Here is a 6,000-nt window from a genome sequence, read left to right as displayed (position 1 = left end):
CTAACCTAAGTGGTTTTCTTAGCTGTGGAGAGATATTCCATAACCCCTTTCTTGTATCCTTGACTCAAAAGACAAAACCACAAATTACACTGGTTCCTGGGCTAGAACACAGCATCCTCATTCAATTACTACTTCACAAGCTTTCTGGTTTTGATGGTTTCCTTTACAACATAAGCTTGGGTGTCGTTCAAACCACTACAACATATCTTACTATGAGGTCAGCCAGGTATTTAATGTAAATTACAAGGTTCTCAGATAGTTAGGATTGATGAGTATGCTTTGTGTGGAGCAAATGAAGCATTTACTGAATACGTAAAGAGCTGATGAAGTCCTGAGTGAATGTGTGCTGTTGATATGGCACTACTATGTCAAGGACCCTAATAACTCAGACTCTTCTGCTGCTGAGGCAAAGCTTTCCTCAGTTTGAGTGCAAATTTGACAGTGTATACAGAAACTATCAACCTGAGTGTCCTCTACCTGAGTGACAGAAGCCTGAGACTGTTTCAATACAAAGAATTCCTACAAAGTAGCTAAACCTGCATCCTCCTTCACATGTATAAAATAAACATGATGTGTTTCTGGAATGCTATTGGTGCCTTCCATAAACGTATGCGTAGCCTACCTGATCTTAGCTTTTCTGTATGTGTGTTTGTGTCTGTACTTTCCTCATTCTAAGATCACCCTGGCTAAGTTAATACCTGAAGCCTTGCAGAGCACAGAATTCAGTAGCATGCTTAGGAGCTTCTAGCACTGTGAAAGCTAGCCAGTATCGATGAAGTTTCAAAACAAGTGCCATCTTGATCTACCCATGTTCTAAGACTCAAGTATGTAGTGTCTTCAGCAATAAGATCTTATTTTCAAGTTCTATATTGGAAACAGGACAATTTGCCACAGCATATTATATATATTGTTGGTCTATAAGACCACAATAGCCAACACCTCCAAAACAGTAATGCAGCTTTCCATTGTGCCTTTATTTTTCTGCCTGTATTGTCTAGAAAAAGAATGGATGCACATTTATATAATAACTCCTCTAAAATATGTGCATTGATTTGGCTTCTAAAACTTTCATCTCCCTAAACCAAGAACCAGGGTCTCTGCCTCTCCAGGATGCATAGGAGCATAGTTAAACTACCCAGCTGCTGTCACATGAGCCAATCTAACAAGTTCCTTTTATAATATGCATATACATACAACGTATGGATACCTGCCTAGTGCAAAAGAAATTTAACAATATGAAGCAGTAAGACTCTATTAATTTACATATTTACCCTGCTCTTTCAAAAATTTGTAGTTTTATTCATGCAAATGTTATGTTATGTTTAAAGTATAAACTCATGTAAATAGTATTCTGTTTTTAATTTCATATCACACAATAGACTGATATTAAAGGAAAGAAACTTTACCTTTACTCTTATAACACGATGCAGTGTTCACATTTGTTCAAAGTCATCTTCACTGTTCATTCTTCACGATTTTCTTCATATATAATCATGTCATCTGAAAATGAAGGCAATAGTTATCGATAACTTCCCATATGTAGTTCTTTCCTTCTCTTATCTTGCTTTAGTACCTAGGCTGCTTAATAGGAATGATGATAAGTGATCTTGACTTTTTCCTGTTCTTAGGAAAAAGGCATCAAGTTTCTCAATATAATAATAATATATTACGTGTAGGGTTTTTGCAGACATTCTTCACAAGTTTGAGAAATTTCTACTGTTTTCTTAGCTTGCTGGGACTTTTTACTCATGAATTCGTGTTGGAATTGTCAGGTGCTTTATTGTAAATGTTGAAAAGAGCAGGTAACTTTTATTCCTTTGTCTACTGGTATAATGTATTACATTTGTTCATTCTTAAAAAGTAAGGAATTTTGTCATATATGGACTAAATCCCAGTTGACCTTGTTATAACATTTCTTACATACATTGCTAGATTTGATTTCCAGTATTTTAGCACCAGCCCACTGTGGGAGGTATCACAATGTAGGCTTGCTCCTGAACCATATAAGAGTGAAGAACGCTAGCAAGCAAGCATTCAGCAGTATAGTTGCATTTGTTTGCCTCTCCCCTTAATGTGATATGACTGTCTCAAACAAGCTCTTGCCTCTGTGAATTCCATTCAATAATAGAATTATCAGATAAATTAAACTCAATCCCGTCTACTATTTTTGTAAGTGTATTTTAGCAAAGAAACAGAAATAAAACTAAAACAGCAAGTTGGTAGAAAATAATCAAATGTGAGACCATAAGGAAAAGTATGAAGTGGTAGTGGGAAGAAATAAACTACATCCAATAAAGAATGCAATACATAGATTGGTGGACAATAATCACAAACTTAGGTTTTGTTTAAAAATTTTATAAAGCAAATATCATATCTAACTTTCTTTTTTAATTTCTTTAATGATTTTTATTGAGCTCTACATTTTTCTCTCCTCCTTCCCTGCCTCTTCCCCACCATTGAACCATCTCCCAAAGTCCTGATGCTCCAAATTTACTCAGTAGATCTTGTCTTTTTCTACTTCCCATGTAGATTAGATCTATGTAAGTCTCTCTTAAGGGTCTCATTGTTGTCTGTGTTCTCTGGAATTGTGATTTGTAGGCTGATTTTCTTTGCTTTGACAGTCATCCCTTATTGGTGATTGTGGAGATTCACTCAGAGATTGACATCAGCTGACCTGTGTGTGGATGATAGAACTTGCTTTATAGTATTTGTCCTCCTTTCTTTACAAAACACTTTTGTTTGCTTACCTATCCTTTCTCTCTCTCTCCTTCTCTCTCTCTCTCTCTCTCTCTCTCTCTCTCTCTCTCTCTCTCTCTCTCTCTCTCTCTCTGCGTGTGTGTGTGTGTGTGTGTGTGTGTGTGTGTGGTTCTGGTAACATTTGTGGGAGTCAGTCCTCTCCTTCCACTGTGTGGATTCCAGGGATTGAACTTGGGTCCCCAGGCTTGGTGGCAAGCACCTTTACTCACTGAGCCATCCTTCTGGCCCTAGTTGTCTTCCTTTCTTACCATCAATTCCATAGAATCGGGGATGATGGGGACGACATGAGATCTAGGGCTGGCATGTTGGAGAGCTTAGGACATTTCCATTTTTTCAAATTAAAAAAGTAGTTATTGCCCATTTCTAGCCTTAGCATAGTAGCATCAGGAATAGAATGATGTAGAGTATGCAGGGCATTTTTTTCTTGTGTATAAACACACACACACACACACACACACACCACAGTTCATTCAAATCTTGTTTGGAGAGGGAGTTAGCAAGAGAAAGTGAAAATTTGTAGACAGGACAAAAGAATTGGCAGTTGTTTGGGGAGGTGGGAGGATGCTAGTGCTGGAAAAATGTATCTAATGAGAACTCAGGACAGTGTTTTCTATTTCTGTCCATTTGCATGCAAAATTCAAGAAGTCATTGTTTTTTACTGCTGAGTAGTACTCTAATGTGTATATATTCCATACTTTCTTCATCCATTCTTCCATTGAAGGGCATCTAGGTTGTTTCCAGGTTCTGGCTATTACAAACAATGCTGCTATGAACATAGTTGAGCATATACTTTTGTTGTATGATAAGGCATCTCTTGAGTATATTCCCAAGAGTGGTATTGCTGGGTCCAGGGGTAGGTTGATCCCGAATTTCCTGAGAAACCGAAACACTGCTTTCCAAAGTGGTTGCACAGGTTTGCATTCCCACCAGCAATGGATGAGTGTACCCCTTACTCCACAACCTCTCCAGCAAAGGCTATCATTGGTGTTTTTGATTTTAGCCATTCTGACAGGTATAAGATGATATCTTAAAGTTGTCTTGATTTGCATTTCCCTGATCGCTAAGGAAGTTGAGCATGACCTTAAGTGTCTTTTGGCCATTTGAACTTCTTCCGTTGAGAATTCTCTGTTCAGCTCAGTGCCCCATTTTATAATTGGGTTGATTAGCCGTTTACAGTCTAGTTTCTTGAGTTCTTTATATATTTTGGAGATCAGACCTTTGCCAGTTGCGGGGTTGGTGAAGATCTTCTCCCAGCCAGTGGGTTGTCTTTTTGTCTTAGTGACAGTGTCCTTTGCTTTGCAGAAGCTTCAAAACTCAAGTCCAAATGGATTAAAGACCTCAATATCAGTCTGAACACACTGAACCTGTTAGAAGAGAAAGTGGGAAGCACTCTACAACACATGTGCACAGGAGACCACTTCCTACGTATAACCCCAGCAGCACAGACATTAAGGGCAACATTAAATAAATGGGACCTCCTGCTCTCCATTCTTACTAGTACGTATAATTCAGGGAGGAAAAGCTGACTAGAGGAAGAAATCCTCTCCACCAATGTGAGACTTTTAGCTACAGATTGTATCACAAGAGAAAGTCCCCAGGAGCGCTGAAACTGAGCTTTATTGTTCCGAATCCCTGACACCCATGGGCTCTCAGAAATGCTAACCAAATTCTTGTACCTTTACTTCATATCCAAAACAAAAAACAACCCACACAGTAATAATTAAGATCTTTAAGTCTAGGTCTAGTTTTAGATTCCATTTTACACTGAAAGAAATATGTTGTAGTTTAAAAATAAAAAGACCCAAACCACTAAGTCCTTTCAATGAGATAAAACATTTTACTAGTTACAACATTTTAAAAATTTACTCAAGTTTTTATGATCTTTTACACATGTGGAATACATTGTCTTTTCAGCCCAGCAGGTCTTGAAATATAGCACGGTAGAAAATACCTAGGGATAAGAATAGGATTCAGGACCACACAGGTGGTATGTGTGGATGGGCCTTTTATTTTTTTATTTTTTAATTTTTAAATCTTATTTTAGAAGCACTCTGGCTATTGTTTTACCAATTTTACTCACATAAAACCTCTTGCTGCCTTATTTTTTAAAAAGTGGCACATGTATGCCCCAAACCACACAGATGATGAAGAGATAAGGAAAAGGGTGATAATTTATAAACAGGAGGTTGAGGGTGTATCTCAGTGAAAAAACACTTGCCTAGCAAGCACAAAGTAATGAGTTCCATCCCTAGCAAAAACAAAACAAAATGAAACAAATGAAGAACTCTGTCACAATAGGTATTTCAAAGAATGTGTTTGCTAAGAAAAGTAAGGGGAAGTAAAGATAAAAGGCGTACATGTTTATCCAATGAAGAAATTACAAAATGTATCCCAGTTCTCTTTAACCCATTAATAATTCTTGGTTCTGCTCGAATAGCCTTCCTCCTGTATGCTGCATTCAGAGAGCGTGGGGAGTTTTTCTGTAGTCAGTGTAGACACTTTAGACTAAGTCACATGATGAATCTAGAAACATCTCTTGAAAGCTTGTGGTCTATATTTTGATCTTGATTCGTGGTGATAAGCTGCCTTTGTAAAATACCCTTGTAAAGACATACTTTCTTCTTTTAAACAAACTCATTGTTTTTCCTTTGAGTACTGATTTGTGCCCACTTGTCCACAGTAGTTGAAAGAGCAATACAGTGTTGGTGACTGTGTAAACATGTCACACTTAGGCAATCCTAGCTCTGATTTACAGTTCAGCCTCACAGCTTGGCAGAGGTGAACCATGGGCCTGCATTGTGCAACATCAGTTCCTTTTGTCCTGAAAAAGCTCACTGATTCAGTTAGACTAGCTGGTCATCGAACTTTCAGGATTTGCCTGTCTTTCTCCCACACCCCAGCACTGGGAATAGAGATGTGAGCCACTGTGGTCATTTTCACCTGGATTCTAGGACCTGAATTTGTGTCTTAGTGCTCATGGCAATACTACCTACCACTCCATCCCACAACTTTCAACTTCTAATGTGGCATAAAAGTTCTTTTGATAACCCCCTAACAAGCATTCAGTGTAGACTGGACACACTTTTTATTGTTGTTGTTTTGAAACACTGGAACTACCTCTGAGACCAGGCTGGCCTTAAACTTACAGATATCTGCCTACCTCTGCTTCCTGAATACTGGGATTAAAGACTTCACCACCACCACCACCCAGCAGACTGAACACCTTTTGTTTTGTGAGCAAAT

Source organism: Microtus pennsylvanicus, chromosome 5, assembly GCF_037038515.1.
Source record: "Microtus pennsylvanicus isolate mMicPen1 chromosome 5, mMicPen1.hap1, whole genome shotgun sequence".
Classification (NCBI taxonomy): Eukaryota; Metazoa; Chordata; class Mammalia; order Rodentia; family Cricetidae; genus Microtus; species Microtus pennsylvanicus.
The sequence above is the reverse complement of the archived record's forward strand: the minus strand, read 5'-3'. Positions refer to the sequence as shown.